General features: G+C 45.1%; 1 protein-coding gene and 2 long non-coding RNA genes across 3 annotated transcripts in view; 2 read left to right on the forward strand and 1 right to left on the reverse strand.

Annotated features, from left to right (window-relative positions):
* The window catches only part of THSD7B (thrombospondin type 1 domain containing 7B), a 733398-nt gene that overhangs the window by 693125 nt on the left and 14307 nt on the right, over positions 1-25966 (reverse strand). The window lies entirely within an intron of this gene.
* Positions 200-19636, forward strand: LOC120374643. Its single transcript, XR_005586192.1, has 4 exons — positions 200-506; positions 1429-1650; positions 13882-13988; positions 19220-19636. It is a non-coding gene; the product is annotated as an uncharacterized LOC120374643 (long non-coding RNA).
* LOC120374646 lies at positions 5581-12293 on the forward strand. Its single transcript, XR_005586195.1, has 3 exons — positions 5581-5772; positions 9288-9471; positions 12177-12293. It is a non-coding gene; the product is annotated as an uncharacterized LOC120374646 (long non-coding RNA).

A 25966-nucleotide genomic window follows, 5' to 3' on the forward strand; every position in this document is an offset into this window, starting at 1 on the left:
AGTTTACAGTGGTTAATGTAGCATTTGCACATAATGGAGAAATGTGTAGGAGTCATCTTGATGAGACTTGAAATAACTTGGGGATTGTGATGACATCATAACAAACCCCAAGAGCAAGGCTCAAGCTATCTGTGACATCACAGAACTCAGAGATGCACCAACACACTTTTTCAGAATGTCTGTTTTTCAAGGAGTCTCAGGGGGCTGTGGGTGGAGGAGAAAAAGAGAAAATAAATTCTATTCCACTTCTCTCTCTTTTCCATGCTTTCGCATGCAAGGCCTGCTGCTTTTCTTCCTTCACTACTTCTTTTTAATGGCTCCCTAGCTTTCTTGAGCTCGTTCCTCCTTCCAATGACATCAGCAAACCAAATATTAGTATAGCCTTTGTTTCCAGTACAGATTCACATTAGGCATTCCATTTTAACTTTTGTTTTTAATAGCGCCTTTGATCCCAGCATCTGAAAGCGCTTTACAACAACAAGGGTGCCTCACACCATGCCTGTCAGGTAGAGCAAGCATTCGTATAAACACTTGTTAGAAGCACAGAGGCAAGTTCACTAAGTGGCAAAACTGGGACTAGAAACCTGTGCTTCTGACAATCAGTCCCCTGCTCTAGCCATTGAACAACATACTCTCCCATTGTTATTTCTAAGGCTCTCCTGCACTCCCAATTTACACTTTTTATTGATGATACTAAATTCAAAGTGGTGCCGCACTGAGTGAAGTAATATTGAAAGTTGGGAGAATTGTAAGAATGTAGTGAAAAAACTAACTGATTTATGTAATGTCACACCGGCAATGGACAAGCTTTTGGTGATCTCAACCCCTTGAATCATTTTTGTTTAACATATTAGCAAAGGGCTGATTCCATTGAAATAAATCCATCCCTTACAGGGTCTATACACAGCCAGAAATGTATTGGATGTTTCCTGCAGTTCATTTAAGTCCCTGATTCTGCTCCCATTGCAGTCAATGGCAAAACTCCCATTGAAGTCAGTAGTGTAGGATCAGGCCCTGGCCCACAGATTTACCCAGTTCAGCTGTAGAATCAGATTTCCAGTGACATTTTTGCTTTTTACTCAATTTTCCAGCTAAGCTGAGCTGACAAAAACACCGAGACATCAAGTGATTTACTCGGGGTTACACAATGAGTCAGTAGCACAAGACCAGATTAAAACTCAGGATACTCCCTGGCTCCAACAGTTCTCTTCCCAGTAGTTCACACAAGCTCCAGCTGTTTGCCCTACTCACATGAACAGAATTTAGGGAAGTCTGGGGAGAATTTCATTTAAGTACAAATTCAGCTGGCAGCAGGCTTTCTGCTGTCAAACATTCAACTGGATTTTAAAGGACTTCACATCAATTTCTAGAATGAGGCCCACTCGTGTCACCCCTTTTAACCAACAGCTGTCTCTTTTTCTCTTTCAGTTATCTAAGAAGCAGAAAAGGTCTTTGGAATTTCTGATTTAATACGTCTTCTATGAATGAAAAAGAGAAACAAGTTTAACCACAGAACATTTGCTCTCTTATTGACTGCAGCCCTGGGAGACTGTGTTTGCAGCCATTCTGCATAGGGACCAGCTGAAGAATCAATCTCCCTCACTAGGAAGGCATGACATGGAGGAGACCTAATCAAGCCAAATTACAAGAGTTGGTATTTCAAATAATTATTGCAGATATAAACAAAACTTCACAAAGGAGCTGTAGAGCTTAAGCAGACTCCTGAGGAATCCCCCAGCATAAGGGGAATCCCAGATGCCACAGGGCAAACATCCCCCTTCCAACACAGAGGGCCTGAGTAGGAAAAAGAGGATGTGATCAGTTTGCCACTGCTCTAGGGAGATTTCAGCTACTTAAACAGCTCTTTCAGGCCTTTGGCAGCTGGGCTTAATTTAGTACAGCTCTGAGGCTGCTCTAACTTGTACTGGGGACAACATTGGTCTCAGGATAAAAGGAACACAAGGAAATGTAAATCCCCTTTTGCCCCCCAACACAAGTTTTGCACCAGACCTGGAAATGTAGGCCTATATCGTTCTCTACCTATATAAATTACAAGATTGTGCACTATGGAAGTTAAGGGCAATTCCCAGGACTAATGTTGTAAATAATTTTACCCAAAATATTGACTTCCTGTCTTCATGGAGGATACATGTAAGAAAATTAAGCCCATTTTTAATAGCATAAGTCACCAAATTGATCTTGTTTTAGAAATAAGGCAATTTCATGAGTATTTATGTAATGCTGAATTCTATTCAGTGCTAATATTTTGGGACATCTGAATAATAAAAAGTGGCATTTAGTTTAACAAACAAACAAACAAAAAAGCCATGCCCACTCTTAGTATGAAACATGAGTAAGAGTGATGGAAATAACTAGTTATGTTGTGTAGCATAACAGCAGTAATATATTTTTGCTAACACAACTTGCCTGGGTGCTGAAAGGAATGTTTTATTCTCAAACTATTTGTATAGCCTAAACTCAGCATTCCAAGCAGGGGAAAAAGTTGCCTCTTAAAGAATAGCAAATCAAAGATGCAACATGAGTTTTCTGAGTAATGGACAGCTGCCTAGCACAAGATCTAACAGGATCTCAAACATCCCAAGTCTTAATCATGTGAAACTTTCAGGCAAAATGGCAGTGGAAACAAAATGATTATTTACTTGTTAACTGAATGAATCTGTTATGAAGTCAATGATTTTACCTGCTGTGAGCATATAGGTATATGGAAGAATATATATATTAGTAATTTCCCCCCAAAGATAGCAAAGTAAAACAAATTATGCCTCACAATACCCTGGTAAGCTAGGTAAGTATTAGTCCCATTTTATAGATAGAGAAATCAAAGTACAGAGAGATTATGTTACTTGCCCAAGGTCACACAGGAAGACTGTGGCATGGCCAGGAATGGAGTAAGTCTGGTGATGTCAAAGAGTTCTCACTTAGAGTTTACCTAGTGGCCTGGTCAGCTAGATAATCCTTAATTTTCCTTAATATTTAACTCAGAGCTTTGTGAAAAATAACCATGCGTTGAGGTTCCAGGCAAGCTCCAGCTATGAATTTCCTGGCTTCTGTCCATTTGTTTCACCACATCCTAAATATTAATGTTATTATATTTTTTCCATTGTGGGATTGAAAGGATTTATTGACTCAAGAGACCAGAATATGTCCAAACTCTCAGGAAATACATACTGTTCGGTAATTAGGCAATTTTCTTTGTAGCTTTGTAAGGGCTAGAATAGCACAGCTTCTTTTCTAAGCAGAGTCTGTTATGTAGAGAGGAGGTGGAACATGCACAGACCCTGCAGGAAGAGCATACAGCATAAGTGGAAGAATTCCGACTGAGAAAAAAAAAACATCTTTGTAGAAGTTAGAGTTTGCTCCAAATCCTGCCTGGCAGTTTGTTTGTTCTTTTTGTCATGTAGGTTGTATTGAAATTCTCTCCTTGCTTGCGTGTAACTGCCATTTGCATTAACTAGGAGCCCAAACAATACAAGCTTACTAAGAACGTGTCACTAAGTGTAAGAAATCTTATACATTTTATACTTATTTAAAGTTTACACAGCTTGATCCAAATTCTTGCTGCCCAATGCACATAGCGACATGCCAAGAAAACTCATAGGTGTGAAGATGATGCCTCACACAGCCTACAGGCCTGGAGTTGTGCAGTGTAATGGTACACACAAATGTGTACACTTCACATCCTGACCCAACAATGGGAAGTATGCAACCTCCATCCTTGCAAGATTATTGATGCTGGAAGAGCGATGTCGGTCAGTCTGTCCCCCATAAAGTCTGGGTGTCTAGCAGTAAATTTTACAAATTATTTCCTCACCCCAATGAACAACTTTCTCCAAATGATTGGGAATTTTAAACAAACTACAACTTTTACCATTTTTTTCTAAGTGACGATAAAAACACACTCCTCTGCTTCCTGTTGTCATGCTTCACATCCTCTGACTTCACACAGAAGGATCACAGGAGGGTCATGACCTGGAGGGGGTAGGATGCATTCAAGGATGCAGGGTTTACCTACTAGGAAGGCTAGAGGGGTGGGGGAAGATGGTGCAGCCTGGGTTAGCAGGGCTTTCACCTCCCCAAGCTAATAGAACTTCCTGCTATTCTGTTCTTTCCTGTAAACATCTCTTCCCCATCAAGAGTCCTTGTTCTTCATCTCCTGAGCTAAGTTTACCCACCCGTCCTACCAAGGCCTCCTGCAGGGCCCAGCTATAGGCAGAGGAGTGGTCCTTCAGATGCTGAAGGAAGGAAAGCAGCCGGTCTGGTTCATTGGGGAAGGAATCTAACTGGTATACCTTCCTGCTGCTGTCCTCTGTGGATTCCCTTTTCTCTTGTGGTCTCTGCTTCAATCCCAGCTCCCTGGCTGGATACTGTATCTGCTGCTGCTGGGAAAGGCAGGTATAACTGAGGCCAGATCATTGTCCCTCAGGATGGGTCATTGTCCATCAGGATGAGATAGCCAATCAGATATGGTAGAAAGTTATTGTTGAAAACCGTTATGTGACAGTTCAGCACTAGTGAGGAATCTAGGAGCACTCCTAAATGACATACTGAATCGACCATTTTTGGGTGTGCACCTTTAAGTGAAAGAGAATTATGTGGGGTAAAGGATCAGTAGGTGAAGGTACAGTGGTGGATTGGTGGGGGGGGGGAAATAGAGGAGGAAGAGAACTTAGGGAAAGAGATGCAAGGACTCAGTCCTCTCCAGTGTAGGATCATTTCGCAGAGTTTGTACAGACAAAAGGTCTGTCAGCTACTACCACAGTGAAAGACAAGTAAGCATAAGTGGTCTTGATAACCCAGACCCCTGGTCACTGTGGGATGATCCGCAGGCCCACCATAAGGTCCACCTCCAAGCTCTGACTGAGGAAACTGTTCTTTGTCACCTCCTAACTGGACTACAGTATTGCATTATATGTCTGGGCATGAAGCATCAAACCTGTCCTCCGTTCTGTACATTGGCTTTCCAAGCCTATTCAGCCAAGTTCAAGGTGTTGGCACCCATAACGCTCTATGGTCTGGGCCCAGGATATCTAAAAGATAATCAAAAGCTTCAGGATGAAGACTGTGGTTGACAACTCTGTCCGTCAGACACAATGGAACCTTCTACCATAAGATGAAGTTTGTCTGTACAGTAAAGAGAGCTTTCTTAGGGGCTAATCCGAGACTCTGGAGAGAACTCTCATAGGGACTAAGAACTATAAACCTCACCTCCTTCCACTCCTACTGCAAGAGGCACTTCTTCAACTTTGTCTTCTCTGACCTAAACCCATAGCAGAGTGTAGGTATTTATTTTAATAAAGCCTGCCAAAACATTACATTGCACCCACTATTTCTCCTCAGGGACAGGATGAGAGAGAAAATGAGCCACACATGACAAACATAAGTCACATGACTTAATGCACTACTGGAAGGTGCTCAGATACTCAGCCATGAGGACAGCATGAGAATCCATACAAAATAGGACAGAATGCCACCTCCTTCACTCATACAAACAGAATTCTAAGACGACTGCTACCCTACATCTGCCTAAAATGAACTTTGTTTCACAAGTCACTAAATACACTTTGTCTACTGACCTAAAATTCATTTTCCTCTAAAGCTCATACAAATAAACCTCATTCATGGGAACATTAGTTAAAGGGGTTACAAATATGGAAGCAAGAAATTCAGCTTCCGATTCAATTAATATTTCCCCCTCCCCCCAACACACACACACACACCATTTGGCCAGCTAGACACACTGCAAATTCAAAGGTAAGTGAAATTTAAATGTTATTAAGAAGAGCAAACATTGCTCTGTATAGACCTTAAAGGGAGCACACACTTTTCAATAGCATTTCTCTGAGTTCTTAGGAAGCCCTGTCTTTGTCTTCCAGTGTAGATTGATAAGCAATTCAGCTGCCAAATTACTACATACAGGCTACTTTTTTGCTTGTTTCCCTTAGCTTGATAACTCCATTTTAAACTGAGTCTCCTCAAGGTCATCTGTCGCCCAGTAATTTCCATTATCACTCAGACTCTGAGGAAAACATTTTCTTTGATAACTTAAATTTGTCAAGATTGGTGCTGAAACCTGAGCTTTATTATTAAGCATCAGATAAAGGCTTTTAAAAAAAAATCACACCAGTGGAAAAGATCACTTATGTACAGGAGTCACTTTAAGTATTCTTGTTGAATATTTGAAAGATGAACGTATGTATAAACACACATCCTTTATATAACTATAATAGTTGGATATTCACTGTTTGCCAGGTTCAGTCAGCTTCTCAGGTGTGGTTCAGAAAACCCAAATGGTCAGAAAACTCTACGGGCACTATTCTCATTCGCACCAAGGCTACTTTACAGTGCCTCAGCTTAAATGTTGAGTGTGCGTACATTCAGCCTCCTTTCTAGAATAAATACCCTAGGGTTCCAATGGATTTTTCTTTTTGAATTAGTAATTAATAAACTCTTCAGTGGGGATAATTAATCAAGCAACTTAAAGTAGATTAATGGAGACTCTATTCAGAGGCAGAATGAACATTGCCCAGTTTAATTAGTTGTTCAGAGTGGATCTCACTGAACTAGAACGAAGCAAAAAACCAGGAGATGAGGTTTGATTTTTAGGCTCTGCTACAGTGTTGCCAATTCACATGTTTTTAGTGTCATATCTGGAGTTTTTCTTGAAGTCCAAGCTGCTAGAATCAGGAAGTCATGTGAATGTCAGCTTTCACCAAAAAAAAAAAAGTTCTATTTTTTTGAGAAAAGCTTGAAAGTATGACTCAAGTGTATACTGAAGACTCAGAAACCAGAAGTAAAGTAAAGAACTCAAAATTTATTCTTATTGTTTTAAATTTCCTGATTCTTTGGGGCCTGAGTCATGGTTTTCAAGCACTTGGGGTAGGCAATATTGCAGCTGCTTCATGTGAGAACAAGCAGAAATTACTCTAAGAAATTCTAGTACTCACTACTCCTACCAAAACAACAAAGAATCCTGTGGCACCTTATAGACTAACAGACGTTTTGCAGCATGAGCTTTCGTGGGTGAATACCCACTTCTTCGGATGCAACTGGTGGAAATTTCCAGGGGCAGGTTTATATATGCAAGCAAGAAGCAAGCTAGAGATAACGAGGTTAGTTCAATCAGGGAGGATGAGGCCCTGTTCTAGCAGCTGAGGTGTGAAAACCAAGGGAGGAGAAACTGGTTCTGTAATTGGCAAGCCATTCACAGTCTTTGTTTAATCCTGAGCTGATGGTGTCAAATTTGCAGATGAACTGGAGCTCAGCAGTTTCTCTTTGAAGTCTGGTCCTGAAGTTTTTTTGCTGCAGGATGGCCACCTTAAGATCTGCTATTGTGTGGCCAGGGAGGTTGAAGTGTTCTCCTACAGGTTTTTGTATATTGCCATTCCTAATATCTGATTTGTGTCCATTTATCCTTTTCCTTAGAGACTGTCCAGTTTGGCCGATGTACATAGCAGCGGGGCATTGCTGGCATATGATGGCATATATTACATTGGTGGACGTGCAGGTGAATGAACCGGTGATGGTGTGGCTGATCTGGTTAGGTCCTGTGATGGTGTTGCTGGTGTAGATATGTGGGCAGAGTTGGCATCGAGGTTTGTTGCATGGGTTGGTTCCTGAGCTAGAGTTACTATGGTGCGGTGTGCAGTTACTGGTGAGAATATGCTTCAGGTTGGCAGGTTGTCTGTGGGCGAGGACTGGCCTGCCACCCAAGGCCTGTGAAAGTGTGGGATCATTGTCCAGGATGGGTTGTAGATCCCTGATGATGCGCTGGAGGGTTTTAGCTGGGGACTGTATGTGATGGCCAGTGGAGTCCTGTTGGTTTCTTTCTTGGGTTTGTCTTGCAGTAGGAGGCTTCTGGGTACACGTCTGGCTCTGTTGATCTGTCTCCTTATTTCCTCGTGTGGGTACTGTAGTCTTGAGAATGCTTGGTGGAGATTTTGTAGGTGTTGGTCTCTGTCTGTGGGGTTAGAGCAGATGCGGTTGTACCTCAGTGCTTGGCTGTAGACAATGGATCTTGTGGTGTGCCCGGGATGGAAGCTGGAGGCATGAAGGTAGGCATAGCGGTCGGTAGGTTTTCGGTATAGGGTGGTGTTAATGTGTCCATCAATTATTTGCACCGTAGTGTCTAGGAAGTGGACCTCCCGTGTAGATTGGTCCAGGCTGAGGTTGATGGTGGGGTGGAAGCTGTTGAAATCGTGGTGGAATTTTTCCAGAGTCTCTTTCCCATGGGTCCAGATGATGAAGATGTCATCAATGTAGCGTAGGTAGAGAAGGGGCGTGAGTGGATGGGAGCTGAGGAAGCGTTGTTCCAGGTCAGCCATAAAAATATTGGCATATTGTGGGGCCATGCGGGTGCCCATAGCGGTGCCACTGATCTGGAGATATATATTGTCATCAAATTTGAAATAGTTGTGTCTGAGGATAAAGGCACAGAGCTCAGCAACCAGTTGTGCTGTGGCATCATCAGGGATACTGTTCCTGACAGCTTGTATTCCATCAGCGTGTGGGATGTTGGTGTAGAGAGCCTCTACATCCATGGTGGCCAGGATGGTGTTTCTACATATCTACACCATATCTACACCAGCAACACCATACCTACACATATCTACACCAGCAACACCATCACAGGACCTAACCAGATCAGCCACACCATCACCGGTTCATTCACCTGCACGTCCACCAATGTAATATATGCCATCATATGCCAGCAATGTCCCTCTGCTATGTACATCGGCCAAACTGGACAGTCTCTAAGGAAAAGGATAAATGGACACAAATCAGATATTAGGAATGGCAATATACAAAAACCTGTAGGAGAACACTTCAACCTCCCTGGCCACACAATAGCAGATCTTAAGGTGGCCATCCTGCAGCAAAAAAACTTCAGGACCAGACTTCAAAGAGAAACTGCTGAGCTCCAGTTCATCTGCAAATTTGACACCATCAGCTCAGGATTAAACAAAGACTGTGAATGGCTTGCCAATTACAGAACCAGTTTCTCCTCCCTTGGTTTTCACACCTCAACTGCTAGAACAGGGCCTCATCCTCCCTGATTGAACTAACCTCGTTATCTCTAGCTTGCTTCTTGCTTGCATATATAAACCTGCCCCTGGAAATTTCCACCACTTGCATCCGAAGAAGTGGGTATTCACCCACGAAAGCTCATGCTGCAAAACGTCTGTTAGTCTATAAGGTGCCACAGGATTCTTTGTTGCTTTTACAGATCCAGACTAACACGGCTACCCCTCTGATACTCCTACCAACAGGAGCAAGAGCAGGATCATCCCTTCTAAAAAACCTGTGGGAGTTGGTTAAGATGGCAGAAATCACCACAAAAGTTCCTTTTATGGAGTTTCTTAGTCACTGTTCCATCAGGGCTTGCAGCCCCATCCTGGAGAGTAAATCTGGTGGTTCCCCAGCAATCCATGGATCTTGAGCGATCTGCTGAAGGTAAGAACTATACATACAGAGCCCCTGTGCTTCCATGCTAGCTCCATGTCCTGGCAACCAGTGGCGTATTATCACCTAGGCCAACAAAGCCTAGGCCTAGGGCAGCAAATTTGCAGAGGCGGCAAATTTGCTCGTGACCCCTCCCAAACTCCGCCCCTTCCCCAAATCCCCGGCCCGCCTCCTCCTCCAGGCGCACCGTGCTTCCATTCTCCCCCCTCCCTCCCAGGCTTGCCACGCGAAAGTGCTGGGAGGGAGGGAGAAGCAAGTAGCGGTGCACTTGGAGGAGGCAGAGCAGAGGTGAGCTGGGGCCCGCGGGCGCGGGGAGTAACCCGGGGGAGCCGGGAACCGCTCCCCGCCCCAGCTCACCTCTGCTCCACCGCTGCCATTCCCCGAGCATGCTGCAACTCCCCTTCTCCCCCCTCCCTCCCAGGCTCACTGCGCAAAAGCGCTGGGAGGGAAGGAGGAAGGGAGGGAGGCAGAAGCGAGTAGCGGCACGATTGAAGGAGTCGGAGCAAAGGTGAGCTGGGGCCGGCAGGAGCAGGGAGTGACTCTTGGGGCGGGGCAGGGAACCGCTCCCTGCCCCAGCTCACCTCCACTCCACTGCTGCCATCCCCCAAGCGCGCCACAACTCCCCTTCTCCCCCCTCCCTCCCAGGCTTACCGCGGGGAAGCAGAGGTGAGCTGGGGGGAGGCAATTTTTTGAGGGCCTAGGGGCACCAAATTTGTTAATCCGCCACTGCTGGCAACCCCCATTTCCTAGCAAGGACTCCCTCCCTACCACCACCACTTTTACAGGGCCTAAGAAGCGTGTACTTTATGGAAGCAATTGCCCCTCCCCCCTTGCACACTAGAGAGATGATACATGTCCAGAGGGACCTCTCAAGTGCTGATCTTGAGAATACAATCATGCCTCAAATCATTCCATTTCTTGCTCTAGATTTCACTCAGACAACACCCATTGCCTTCAATGGGAGTTTGCCTAAAGTGAGGGCTTTTAGAATCTGGCCCATTGAAATCAGTGGGAGTTTTGCCTGAGGAAGGTTTTCGTGATCTGTGCCACAGCAAGTTAATCAGCAAGTATTTTTTCAAGCAGCTGAAAAAGTTGCATACCAAGAAACAAGAACTGTAAATAGGGAAGTACTTGAAGAACTGATGCACAAGAGTGATACGACACCTGACTGCTTCCATTACGTAAATGTAATTTATTCAGACAAACAATTAGAATCATGCATCATTTCTGTACTAGCTGCCCCTCAAGTTCACGCAGTGGGCTGATATCTTGTGTCTGAAAACAGGAAGCTCCAGCTGTAACATGAAGTGACCCAGACAGTGAAAAGCTAGACAGTAAGCTAAATTGGAAGACAGGAAGTTAATGTTCATATTCATACCACAGACAATAAAGTAATAAGCAGGTTCCTCTGATATATGTTTGGCAATATCACATGTCACTGAAAGTTATAAAATATAAGAGAAAACTGCTGATATAAATGTTTATGGAAAGACAGAATGATGCTAAGAACCCACTAGATCAGGGGTGGGCAAACTACAGCCCAGGGGCCACATTCGGCCCTTCAGATGTTTTAATCTGGCCCTCAAGATCCCGCCAGGGAGCAGGGGTAGGGGCTTCCCAGCTCCATGCCCTGGCTCCTGGAAGCAGCGGCATGTCCCCGCTACGGCTTTTACAGTAGGGGCAGCCAGGGGGCTCCACATGCTGCTCCTGCCCCAAGTGCTGTCCCCCGCAGCTCCCATTGGCCAGGAACAGCGGTCAATGGGAGCTGCAGGGGCGACGCCTGCAGATGGGGCAGCATGCAGAGCCCCCTGGCTGCCCGTACCATAGGAGCCGAAGGGGGGGGACATGCCGCTGCTTCCAGGAGCTGCTTGAGATAAGCACCACCTGGACCCTGCACCCGACTCCCTCCTGTGCCCCAACCCCCTGCCCGAACCCTGATTCCCCTCCTACCCTCTAAGCCCCTCGGTCCCAGCCCAGAGCACCCTCCTGCACCCCAACCCCTCATCCTCAGCCCCACCCCAGAGCCCACACCCCCAGCTATGGGCCTCTTCCCTCCCACCCCGCATCCCAACCCCCCCTGCCCCAGTCCGGAGCCCCTTCCCATACCCTGAACTCCTAATTTCTGGCCCCACCCAAGAGCCCTCACCCCTTTCTGCACCCGAACCCCCAATTTCATGAGCATTCATGGCCTGCCATACAATTTCCATACCCAGATGTGGCCCTGGGGCCAAAATGTTTGTCCACCCCTGCACTAGATACATCATCCCAGTTTGACAGTGAACCATTGTTAACTACTCTGAGTATGGTCTTTCAACCAGTTGTGCACTCACCTTATAGTAATTTAATCTAGACCACATTTCCTTAGTTTGCTTATAAGAATGTCATGTGGGACTGTGTCAAAAGCCTTACTAAAAAGCAAGATACACCTCTACCCCGATATAACATGACCCGATATAACACGAATTCGGATATAACGCAGTAACGCAGTAAAGCAGTGCTCCGGGGGGGAGGGGGGGCTGCGCACTCTGGTGGATCAAAGCAAGTTCGATATAACGCAGTTTCACCTATAATGCGGTAAGATTTTTTGGCTCCCGAGGACAGCGTTATAGAGGTGTATATCACATATACAGTTTCCCCCATTCATTAGGCCAGTAACCTTGTCTGCTTCTGTGATCTCCTTTCTTTGACCACTTCAGAACTTGCTTATTGGATTTCACAACTCCCTCTTTTCCTATAATCTCCTCCTGGCTGCCTCAGATCTCCACTCTGAATCAGCTGCTCTTGGTCTATTGCTACTGTCATGTGAACAACCCTCTTCTACAAATAACAATTTATGGTGAGTTTATTTGCCTACATTACAATGAAGTATTCTTCATAAGGCACAGGCAGGAGAGAGGAGCCCAAACCAAAACCCCAGGTCCAGATCTGGATTTTAAATCTGTAAATCAGGAGTAACTCCACTGAAGTCAATGGAGTCCTTCCAGATTTACATCTCACTAACTGAGAGCAAAACATGTTCCTTTAGCTCTATAATAGACAGAACCAAGAGTCCTGAGCCATACACTCTCAAACTCAAGCTTCTCCAAGTCCAGGATGTTCAAACTCAGTCCAGTATACAGACAGGTTTTAGCTGCAAACTCACCTCCAGATCCATGATTTCGGTCCCAGCTCACCTCTACCCAGTAGGGGCCTGGTCCTGCACTTCTGAAGGCAATTGGAGTTTTGCATTTGACATCACTGAGAGCAGTGACTGGACTCTATATAGGCACCCTTTACTAGACGGGCCTCTGAACTTTATTTGGAGTGTTCCGGGGAGGGATAGCTCAGTGGTTTGAGCATTGGCCTGCTAAACCCAGGGTTGTGAGTTCAATCCTTGAGGGGGCCATTTGGGGATTGGTCCTGCTTTGAGCAGGCGGTTGGACTAGATGATCTCTGGAGGTCCCTTCCAACCCTAATAATCTATGATTCTATGAAAAGCCTGTGTACTGCAATCTAGCCTTACAGACTACAACTCCCATGATGCCTTGGGGAAAGAGGGGGAGACTTCCTCCTGCAGGGAGAACAGGTGGTGGATGCCACTTTGGGAAAGGGAGTGAGATTGCTGCTGTGGAGCTCTGCCCATACCAGGAGCTGTGGCTGGGAGCCTACAGGGGCTTTGATTGAGCAGGGAGCCTCAGAGGCTTCACTGGAGCCAGGGCAGAGACTGTTGCTGTGCCTGGAGCTGACTGAGGTGGGCCTGCAGTGAAGGAACTGTGAGTAACCCCCAGTCTGGTTTGGGAAAGTACTTGCAATGGAAGAGGCACAGGAGAGAGACTGAGTCTGAGGAGAGGCAGAATGATCTTCCCATCGAACCAGGACTCAGAGCTGCTGACCTTTGGTGGGACCAGCTTCAGTTGTCAGCGGGGTTGTGCAGCTTGTTACCTTGGCTGGTCTGATCCACAGAACCAACTGAGTACTGTCTCCAGCTGCAGAGCTCCAAGTGCACTCACGCAAACTAGTGTCTGGGACTCTGAAATCCAGAGGAATGTACATTCCAGGGTGGGGTAAATGGTGGCAGTGTAAATGCCAGTTAGATACGTTTCATTTATTATTGTATACTGTGTTTGTTAATTGATTTTATTCAATTGCCCCCTGTGGATTTAAATTAGTAGTGACATATAATCTTAGTCTGTTATACCTTGAATTTTTTCAGTTATTAAGTAAAGGTGTGTTAACTCTAATTTAAGTGTATTGGATGTATATTATTTATAATTGGTATTTTTGAGTTATACCCATGCTACAGATTATATTATTATTATTTATTGTTAGAATAGCTTTATTCCTGGAAGTTCCCAAGGCATGCCATTGAGTGTGTACAGGGGCCAGCCAGGCAGAGGCACCACCAATTTTAAATTCCTTTAGGAGTAAAGGAACTGCAGCAGAGGGATGAATAGAGGATTCCCACCTATCCAACAGGAATACTCAGAATCTTCTTTGATGTCAACAACATCAGGCACCCAGGCACATAAGTGAGTGTTGTCTGCTCCCAAGTAACCCAGGGAGGAAAGGGGGGTTACACCTAGATCCCAAGTAGTGCTACCACCAGTGCTAACTTTTCACCAGCAGCCATGAAATGGGAATTTAAATCCTGAAAATTAAGTAGCCGTATTGGCTTCACAAACACTTCACAAGCAACCTGGCCAACTGCAGAATATGTTGCAAGATCCACCTATTTGTCAAACTCACCCATCATAAGAGAAGACAAGGGGCCTAATCCTCTCCTGCCTCGTTCCTTGTGCGGTGCTTTACAGTGCAAGGTGGGTATAAAACACTAGCAAATCAAAATGGCTGCAGGACTACCCAAGGTGAAAGGTCCTGGCTGAACCAGGCCCAAGGAAATACTAACATGGGGGGAGGCGGGCCATTAGAAAAGCTCCTGGAACTTGGGAGAAATAAGGAGCAGAATTTATTATAAGCTCACTATTGACATGTTTGGCCAATCCAAAATTACCTATTCTGCTCCTAAGTACTACAGGTATAAGCACTAGAATACCTTGCAAATCTTAGGTTAGAGAGATACATCATTTGAAACTCGACATTTTGATTGTATCATTAATTGGCTTATTTTCAGGAAAAAAACAAAAACAAGTGGATTCTCTTGTACTTTCAACCCAAACATTGCAGCATTGGACTAATGCCTTAGAACCAGAAAGTGAATTGAACTAGAAAGAAAAATGAAACGTTTCAGATTAGTTTTACTGTCTCAGCTGAGTAAAGGGCAAAAAGTAAATTAAAAAAAAATCAGTGCTGAAGAGTAAATGAGATTTTTCCATGTTCTTTCAGGTTTTATAATTTCAGTGTCATTTCCTGATTTTTTTTAATTAGGTGATTTTTAATCATAGTATATCCTTTTAGCCAACTAAGGCTCTCATTTCTATTTAATTTTTTTCCTCATGAAGAGCACTCCAGTATTTTCAACAAATGGAGAAAAAAAATACATTAAAAATTTTTTTAATGACTGGCATAACCACCGCTCTTCCCTTCCAGCACATGTTAAAGAACAGTATCCCTGAGCTATTGCCTCACTGCACCATGACACAGCATGCATTTAAAAATACATTATCTAATTCACCATGGCATTTTCTGGACTATGTAAAATGAACGTTATAACAGAGAAAAATAATTTTCCTGAGGACAATAAGAACATATCATGTCTGCTTAAAACTTCAGAAAAATAAAACTAGAAAAAAAAATATGGATGACCAGATTCACTGGTATATTCTGGCTGCCTTGTATCACCAGAGCACCACATAGCAGCTGGAGTGTACTGGTGAATCTCACCATTAGCACTTTTCATCAGTACTCAACACATTTCACACTGAAAACACGGGGCCTGACCTTCCTTGTTACACAAGTGAAAATCAGTGTAAATCACCAATAAGTGGATTGAGACTTAACAGATCTAAACTATTAATAAAAGGAGAATTCAGTCCTTTGGATAATTCTTGAAGATCCAACATTCATCATTCAGGAATATGGGGATAATAATCATGCTATTATTTGTAAATAACTAATATGAAGATAATTTGTTTACTTTTTCCCTAAACATTGGTATTGACTCTATTACACAGTCCTGCAGTACAAACTTTATATGACGGGACTTCCCAGTGCACATCAGAAAATCATTGAAGCACAGAACCAAAACTAATGAGACATTTGTTGGGTTTTCACAATCATATCCTGGCAGTAGATTGCAGCTGATCTAATGCTTTACTTTATTGCAGGTAATGTCATTATTTTCCACAGTTTTGCCTGGAGGGTTTCCTCACTGAAGCCTCCTTTTCATCTCATTCACCACCTCCGCTCGCCAACTTTTTTAATTATCTTGTTTATACTCTTGTCTTCTTTACTACATATGAATCCCATTGGGCAGTCCACCATCCCAGTTACTTGGCTATCCATTTTAAAAGTCTTGATTCCGTAAGGGAGGAGCTGGAGGGCAGGCACCATCTTGGCAGAGAGAAGCCACTGTAGGAAGTAAAGAGGACTGTGTTGCCTTGGATGTGGGTGCACGGAGCCTAGGGAAAAGGACTTGTGAAGGACACTGCTAGACCTGGATAGGTGGTGAACACTTTAGACTTAGACTCACATATATCCCGAGGCAAGGTGACGGTCGAGTAGCCGAGCAGCAACATACCTTACCAGGCCAGAGACTGAGACCAAGCAGCCACCAAGCAGCATATCTCAGCTTTATGTGCACCACCGGTGGTATTAGAGGCACTAGGAAGGGAGGAGATTCTGGGCATCTCCGAAAGTTGGGGGAAGGGATTGTGTTACTGTTTCACCCCTGTTGTTGAATTCACTTATGTTTCCCACCCCCAGTCTAGCCCGTTGGTCTGTACCCATTCCCTTCCCTAATATTCTTTTATATAAATGGTTACAAACCTCTCCTGTGTGTGTCATTTGGGTCTGTGTTAGGTGTTACCACACCCACATAAGCAAAGGGGAAAAATGCCCAACCCAGAGAGGAATAGGTGCAGGCCAGCACCTGTGGGCAGTGCGTGGGGAGAGAAGGGTAGCTGGCACGCTACATCTAATTTTTATTCTGCTTTAGACTCATCCATAGAGTATAACCTCCATTTTGATTATAGTAGTCTAGCAAACTGATATATATATTCAGGGCATCCAAAAAAAAGGGGTTGTCTCCCTGTAAACAAGTTCACTCACCACTAGGTGCCCCCTCGGGGCCAGGCATAGCAGCTTTCTCACTTATCTAGCAACCCATGCTGACGATAATCACTCCAACCCTCCAGTGGCTTCTCTTCCAGTGACAAGCCCCTCCAGCAGGATCACAAACTTAAGTGCACCTCTTCCTGGGTCACAACTGTGCAAATTGAAAGTCTCCAGAATGTCTAACACAAACAAATTCTTCCCCATCTCTGGGGATCTTCCTCAGCCAGTCATCAGCTCAGCCTGTAGTCACCATGCTGGGCTTGATAACCCTTCTGGTGAGCTTAAAGGTCCCCTTCCTTGGGGCTGGTAGGGAAACCCAGTCCCCACTCTCTACTCTGGGTTCCAGCCCAGGGCGCTGTACTGAACAGCTAGGCTATGGAGTTCTACATATTTCTATAGTTTTCAATAGGTCGCTTCCTATCCAGCCCCTTAAGTTCTCCCTCCTGGGTGTGTCTACACTGCAACATAAGCCAGGTTTAAAACTCAGGCTTGAGTCTAACCCCCTTTCTGTCTACACACAAATCTCTCAGACTTGGGCTCAGACTTAGGGTGCTAGGACCCTTGAGGGTGGAGGTTCTGGGCCCATGTCAAGCTGCGACCCAGGGTTTGAGTCCTATTGCTTTGTAACGTAGACACAGCCTTGCTTGACTTGGGTCCTGGGCATCTCCCAAAGCATCCCACAATCCCATGGGCCAACTTCCTTTGTCTTTTCTATCCCAAGAATCTCCAGATCAACTCAAGTAAAAATGAAAGCCACCCCCTTTGATGTACAGCAGCAGCTCAGTGAGTCAGCATTAACACTTCACTTGTCTTCTGATCACTGAACTGCAAACATACCATCAGAGAATCTTCTGTGTTTGAAATGGAGACTGAGCAGAGCAAGCCTTTTTCAAAGCATACTGCTTCATGGTCACGGGAGCGCAGCCAGATTTTGGTGAATCTCTGGTGCAAAGATGGCAAAACTGTGGACTTTAGTAAAAGTACCAGGAATGACCATGCATACCAACTGATCGCAAAGAAGCTAGGCAGCTTTGCAAATTTATCAGACCAGTGACCAGTGCAGGGAGTGTATTAAGCAGCTCCACACAAGCAGCTTCCAGGCAGCTCCAGCCAACCGTGGTGCATGATGACGGGATGGCGCCTTGCTGGCCCCAGAATCCAGCATGGGGACTGACAGGAACCAGCAGCAAGCACTGAGTGAGGAGCATGGAGTCACTGTTGATGAAACTGGCCCCAGAGCAGGCTTTGGAACAGGATGAGCAGCAAATTCTGCATCCATATTCGAAGAAGCTGTTTGATTCCCTTCCCATCACCCGCCTGCCTGCGAGGAACATCCTGCTGCTGAACCTGTAGCAGTCACGGAAGGAACAGAAGCTGGCCCCCTGAGCCCGGGAAGAATCAATGCAAACATTTTGAAAAGACCAGGCTAGCAGCATGTATCCATTAATGGCGGACTGTATCCCAATGCCTTGGCCTCCCTCACCCCTACCATGTAGAATGCAAAATGACAACCAGGAAATACATACAGTAAAGAACACCGTTAGAGAGTATTTTTACTGGAAACGCACAGATTTTTGCTAGGGCCATTCCTGTTTCTTAAAAACAACAACATTACATTTCCATGCCTTTATGTTTGCTGCTTTGTAATCACTTAACATTCTATGGAGCTGCCTGGAAACAGTGGACTGCTTGTGTGTATTTGAGAAATGTGATCCATTTTCAATACTAGCCTATTTCATTTAGAGGTCATCTATGCAGTCCATAAGTGCCACAATCATTTGTTCCAAGTACGACTGGGATCTGAATTTTTGTCCAAAATGTACTGGGGTTGGGGAGGAAAAAGGCTATGGAGTTCTATATATTTGCATGCAGCCGAAACAGACTAAGTCATGTGGAAGCTAAAGCAGCATCCTGTTGATTCCCTCATGAATTCTGACCCAATCTCAGGTGCTGATAGGTGCAAACTTTTCCTGAAGCAGGAACTCCAGATAGGTAGTCACATTGTGAGGAAGGGTGTATTTTCCAGGGCCAACTCAGTAGCTGATCAAGCCACTCCACTCAGACGTGCTGTTCAGTCACTAGATGTTTGGCTGCATACACTTCAGCCCCCACTTTGGCTGCATACACTGCAGGTTTCCCCATCAGCAGCTTGGAATAACATCTCCCATCGCCAACAGGACACCACAAGAACAGTTATGTCCTCCAAAATGTGAAACCCTGAAATGCTAGATAAAACTTTTTATAGCACGGCCACTAACCACCCCCAACCCAAGTAGTTATGCAATTTTTGTAAAACAAAAGCTACTTTGAATTTTTAAACTTACCATTGTCTCTACACTAATTTAACTATGATTAACCAGGCTGTGTCCAGGGAGATTCTGTGGACTGACGCATCCCTTTCGCAATGTATTGCAGTTCATTTTTTAAATGTAACATTTTATGTCTTTGAAATTCCACAAGAATTAATTCTGTGCTCCTCCACTGAGCTAGTTGAGACCATAACTCTGTGTGTCTTGTGCTATTGCAGGCCCCTTGACCTCTACTGGCCACTACACCTCCACAGGTTGACCTCAGTACAGCAGAAGTCTGACCCAGCATACCTTCACGGACTCTTAAAGAGGATGCGTTTCCTTCATGAACTGATAGTTGAAGTTCTTGAGAAGGCCAACAAACAGGTCTAGTACCAGAAACAGACAGACTTAAGATTGGAGAAAAGGCATAGCAAGAGTCAGGAGGACAGGCACAGGCTGGCCACACAGCCTGAAGACAGGGTTTCAGCACAGAGGAAGCACTTGCTATGCAGTTCCTGGAATAGGAATGTCAGCTAAGGGAGGAGGATAGAGCTCAGCAGAGAGAACTGTTCAATCAGTGCTGCAAGTGTACCGGCTCCTGCTGCCTCTCCCACAGCCTAGGTGACTGTTGTACTGTTTTAACGCATTTATAAATAAAGCCTTTTATGTCATCAAGAAAGTTTTTTGCTATCACTGCATCTCATTGTATAATCATGATTTGAAGTAAAGCTAAACACATGATCAGGAACAATTAGAAATTAGTCAGAAAACGCTATTCCTCTATACAACTAGGTACAGCAATCCACACTTCAATTGCTTCCTTATATGAATCCATACTGTGACTCATCCCCACTGCAACCCACCCCCCATTTCATAAGTCATCATGTCATTCATAACTACATTCCAGGGCAATCAAGCTTCCATCCCTCCCCATGCACTGAACCCTTCCTACAATTAAGTAGCCCCATCCCCCCACAAGCACATTCACGGAGGTACCATTCCCACTCTTTCCTTGAGCCATGCAAGTCCATAATGTGGGAGAACAAAGCATCCCTGACTTCTATTGCCTGGATGCATCCAGCTCCAGCTGCGGTAGGTGGACTTTCTGGCTGAGTGTACCACTTCAGCAGCCCATCGCTGTCATAAGTCCATTCAGAGGGAAATGGCGCACCTCTTGCTTCACAAAGATTGTGAAAAGCACAACAAGCCATGGCAGTGCAGACAGCATTGATGACATTGGCATCCAAATGGGTCTGTAGGCATTTCCAACAGGATTGCAGTCTGCCAAATGTGTTCAACGAGCATTCTACATTTTGCTGAGAGTGTAACTAAACTGCCTTTTGCCAGGGTACGGTTTCATAAGCGAAGGCAAAAGGAGATGCACAGGATTCCCAAGAATAACAGTAGGGACAGTACCTCCATTTATGACCATGTCATTTAGTGGGACTAGTGCCACAGCCTGTCCAGGAATGTAGACTCCCAATTGGTGAAACACCCTGGTGTCACGAACTTTTCCAGTGCAGCCCATGTTAATATTCATAAATTGCTGTCTGTGGTCCACGAGGACCTGCGTAACAATGGAGTAGTATCCTTTGCCATTTATGTATTCATATCTTCCTTGAGGAGGTCAAATTACGGGCACATGAGTCCCATCAATGGCCCTGGCACAGTCTGGAAACCCCATTCTCTCCAAGCCTGCAATTACCTCAAGAATATCTTTTATGCCCGCCACCTTGGGTAAACCACACATGTTTAGCTCAGAAAATTCCACCATCACTTTACCCACAATCGACTTTCCAGCACCAAACTGGTTGGCAACAGACCTGTAGCAGTCTGGGTTAGCCAACTTCCAGATGGCTATAGCAACCTGCCTCTGGATCAGCAATGGTGCCCTCATGTGTGTGTCTTACACTCAAGGGTTGGGGAAAGCTGCCACAAAGCTCCAGAAATGTAGCTTTCTTTATGCGAGTATTTTGGACCCCTGCTCATCATCCCAGGTCTGCATGACTATTTGATGCCACCATTCTGTGCTTGTGGATCTGCGCCAGAAGCACAGGTCTGTGTAGGGAGCATCAGCGGCTACACCGAGTGTCATGAGCAGCATCAGCCAGTTCAAGTCTGCCTTGTCTGGGTAACTCCCCCTCCATCATAAATTCTATTAGTGGGTCAGAAAACACCACCACCATGTCCACCAATGCCTCATGGAAGCTCTGCCCATTTCCTGACTCAGGAGTGAAAGCACAAGCAAGAGAACTTAAGGAAAAAGGGTCTCCTTCATGTTGCTCAGCAGGCTGTTCAAACTTCCCATAACATGCTGGGCAGGCAGTAAAATTCTCTCATAGTGCACCACAGTCAAAGAGATAGAGCAACCACATTTCAGGAGCCTGGGATATGGTTAGTTTGACTCAGGTCTGCATTCTGCAGTATGGACACCAGAGCCCTAGGTTCAAGCCTGGATTAGAAAATTCTTAACACAGAGTTAAGAATTATTGTAGAACCCTCAGGGTCTCTAACACTGGTCAGCTGACTGAAGTCCCGCTAACCTTGGGCTTACATTGCAGTTTGGTTTTCTGCAATCAGAAAGTTGGCAACCCTAGCCCCTCCCTTCCCACATTCCCCCTCCCTCTGTTGCTCACTCTCCCACACCCTTGCTTACTCACTCAGGGTGAGTGGGAGGAGGGTTGGAGTGCAGGCTCCGGACGACACTTACCTCAGGTGGCTCGCAGAAGCAGCCAACATGTCCCTGCACCACCCCTGCAGCTCCCATTGACCGGGAACCACAGCCAATGGGAACTGCGGGCAGGGGTGGCTCTAGGAATTGCACTGCCCCAATCAGGGCGGCACGCCACGGGGGGCGCTCTGGCGGTCGCCGTTCCCGCGGCTCCGGTGGACCTCCTGCAGACGTGCCTGCGGAGGGTCCGCTGGTCCCGCGGCTCCGGCGGACCTCCCGCAGGCATGCCTGCGGATGCTCCACCGAAGCCACGGGACCAGCGGACCCTCCGCAGGCACGTCTGCAGGAGGTCCACCGGAGCCGTGGGACCAGTGGACCCTCCGCAGGCATGCCTCCTGCGGCACGCTGCCCCAAGCACGCGCTTGGCATGCTGGGGTCTGGAGCCAGCCCTGGCTGCAGGGGTAGTGCCTGTGGATGTGGGCAGCACGCAGAGCCCCCTGACCACCTCAGGGTCACGCCAGCCATTTCTGGGAGCCGCTTCCAGGAGCCTCGTGGAGCCAGGGCAAGCAGGAAGTGTGCCTTAGCCTCACTGCACCGCCAACTGGACTTTGAATGGCTCAGTCAGCGGTTCTGACCGGAGACCCCAGGGTCCCTTTTCAACCAGGCGTTCTGGTAAAAAACCGGACACCTTGGCAACCCTAATTGCAGTGTAGACATACCCTCTATCTCTCCCAGGCCTCTGCCTGGAGAGCTTTCCTTACTCTGAGCTTTCTGCCTGGCTCTCTCTCCAGCCCTTTCCCCAGTGGGGTTTTATCACCACCTAGGCCTGGCCCTCATTCCCATAATTTCAGCCAACTTCTGCTCTTTATGGGAAATGTGCCTCATTCCCCTCAGGTGGGGCTCATACTATAATCAGGTGGGCTTAGCCTCAGGCTCTCCAGCCCACAGCCAGACAAGCCTCCCTGTTGCACTTCTAAACCAACAGAATCAGGAAAGTTTTCAGTGACATACATTTCTGTATAAATTGCCTGGTCTAGTTTCCTGCCTTTAAGATTTGCTTTCATTCCATTTTACTAAAGCTAAAACCTAAAATGTAAACATAAATTAAAGGAATTAAAAAAAGATCAGAGATGATTTGTGAATCACTTTGTGAATTTATTTATTGCTGGGTTTACTTTTATTAACATGTATTAGATCTTGTAGCCTGTATGGTGACAAAGCACCGACTTCTTTCCACACTCACGCTTTTAAGCTGCAATATGGTTTCCTGAAGTTGCAATTTCAATTTGTTCATTCTTCCCCCTTAACTCATCTCTTTCCTCTTTTTCATACAAAGATGCCATTATGAAATCCTTCAAATATGCTTTTAAAGTTATCGAGATTATATCAGTGACAACTGACACAGAGTGCTCTCTCCACCTGAAATGGCTTGGCAGGAATAGATTAGAAATATTTGGTAAAAGAATAGAAGCCTGCAATGGTGTGGGGGGACCCCATCCTCCAGATAGGATTCTGTTCTGTCGCATCTTACATCAGATAAAACCTCTTCATTAGTTTTCTCCAGGTAGAGCATGAATTGTACCTCTAGCTTTCTGTACTTCCCAGTATTTTCATGAGCATTCATTTGTATTTCTAATAGGTCAGCACACAGATAAGTGAACAGTACATAAAGTTCTTCAGCTAAATGTTTCATAAACAGATCATTACAGAGATCTTTGGTGCACTATTGCTATAGTTTTGTACACAGTTAGCAAGGAGAACACATTTATTTGGAACAATATTGTTCTATACAAGTATATATGCAGATATCTCATAGCATTTGTCACAGAGACAACGAAGTGCCCCAACTAGCAGCTAACCAGATTGCTTTGAGAAGTCCCAATCACTGGATCTCGGGTGTTTTAAGCCTCAGAGTCTGAACAAAGTCCAGTTACTTCCCTGTCAGGTTCCCCGGGCATAGTCAGGGCACAGATCCTCTATCTAGCACCCCATCCTAATGCTGCAAACACATGAACCCTCTGCACAGTCCCAGGGACCAGTGCTGACTCAGACTCTGCCGTAGCTTAAATATGCCCTTCCCACAGAACTCCACCCAAAGGTGGGAGCCTTCTGGTTTCCCTTTTCAAGAGTCCACATGGTAGGGGTAGCATTTAACACGCAGATACTTTGCCCAGAAATCTAACACGCTATTGTTCATTACCTAATCCCATGAGAAATACATATATTTATACAAAGATAATCAACTCTACACACATTTCCCTGCTTCAGTTTCCTCACCACTCCATGGCATTCTTTGGGCTGGGGTCAGAGTCCTTTAGATCTATCCACAGTCTTCTCCTCCAGTGCATGGCTTGTTTTCTGAAACATGGAGCCTTCGCCCTATGCCAACTTGCTTCCTCCAACGTTGGCTAGTCTGTGCCCTTCTTTCTTCTGCCCAAACTTCCTGTATCTCTCCAATGAGTACTTTATTAAAATCCTGCTTGATCACCTCACTTCTTCGTCCTATATCTGGGAATTTTCCACTCCTCTACTTCTCCTACCCTTCAGGCAGGAAGAGGATGTACTTTCTTCCACCTGCAAACCTTTAGCATATATATTGTTCAATCAAAACCCTCAAAGTTAGGTACTCTTGATTGTTCACAGTGCTGCGTACATCTGTGACGGGGCTTGGCAGCAACAGTGGATACAGATCAACTGAGGGCTTTCCGTAATACAGCAATTTCATAACTTCATAATACCAGCTAGAATTCATAAACTGCACAGACAAATTTCCAAAATCATCACGGCATTATATGTAGATGCATAAATAGATTTGTAGATGTTACATGTGGCCTCATTATACATGCTGAAGAAAGACTGTATGGGGTCAGCATTATTATATACACAAGTATTTGAGTAGCACTGTTATACACTTGTGGTATTTCATGCTGTACCTATCTATGTGGCTGTCCCTTGGTGGCTGCCACATTTTGTAGCATTTGAATTAGGCAGTATTTTGTTATTCGCAGTGGTCAGAATTGTTACACATGGGTCCCTGAGTTTAAAGGTTTAATCCATATTCAGAAGTGCTGAACACCCACAAATCTTACTGAAGTCAGTGAAAACCGGAGGTACTCAGCAACTCTATCAGACCACATGTGCTTAGATACCTAAATATGTATTTAGGAGCCTAACTTTAAGCCTCCCGTCTCTCTGTTCAGCAGACTTGATCTGCAATCATTACTCCAGTCTCAAGGCACAGGCACCACCTCCTGCCTGCCCCCAAATGGAACCATAAAGGAAGGAGTCCCTGGCAAGCGGTGTTCCACAGTACGCAGTTGTAACCACTGCTGCCACAACCAGCCAATTTGAGCCCGGGACTTTCAGCACAAACCTCCACTACCTAAGCTAAAGGAATAACTCCATTAGCTCAGAACAGTAGTAGGCCATAATCCTTTGTAAATCAACCATAGGGTGTATGACACACACTACCATGCTACCCAATCCCTCAAAATCCTCCCTCCCCCACATAACGGGACGATGGCAGTTCCACTCTGCACAGGACTGAAAAACAGCCAGGCTTTTTGGCAAAGTGCAGATCTGAATATCTGAACAGTGATAGTATAGTGATCTGAAGAGGCAAGTTAAATATTTGTCTAGTTAAAAGAACAGGAATGGTTCCATTTCAGTCCAGTGTGCAATACTAAAAGAAGCTGTAGGCCAGTGTCTGTGCACACTGTGATGAAAATAAAGTCTGGGGGCATTTCTTTTTTTTTTAAATGAACTGTGTATAACCACTGTTCAGCCTTTTCCCCTACATGAAAGGAATGGACATCAAAGTACATGTGCACTGAATTTAAATATCTTCAGTCTCAAATAGCTTTGTATGTTTTATTTCTCTCTGTACCCTTACTGTTATGAAATACTGAGTACATTTACAGCCTGCTTGGTCCTCTTGTCAATGAACAAAAACAGCAACTTTTTTTGCTTCTGCTGCTGTTTCAAACAAGGTGTAATGCAGAGAGTATAGCGTTCCTGGGCATATTTATGGCACAAAGCACACTTCACAGCTGGTTTCAAATGTCCATGTAAAACAACTGTGAAAGCAGACAACATGAGCAGGAATGCAGGTTGCTAAGCATCTAAAGAACAAGAGAATTACGGGAGTATGTGATTTTAGAGAAAGCTTTCAAAAAGAGTTCTGTGTAAGATTGAAAACTTCTCTCTTTCACCAACAGAAGTTGGTCCAATGGATGATATTACTTTACCCACTTTGTCTCTCTAATTAATTTCTTTTGGAAGCTTTCCTCCAGGTTACTAAATCAGAATAAGC

The sequence above is a fragment of the Mauremys reevesii genome, linkage group 11 (assembly GCF_016161935.1).
Source record: "Mauremys reevesii isolate NIE-2019 linkage group 11, ASM1616193v1, whole genome shotgun sequence".
Lineage (NCBI taxonomy): Eukaryota > Metazoa > Chordata > Testudines > Geoemydidae > Mauremys > Mauremys reevesii.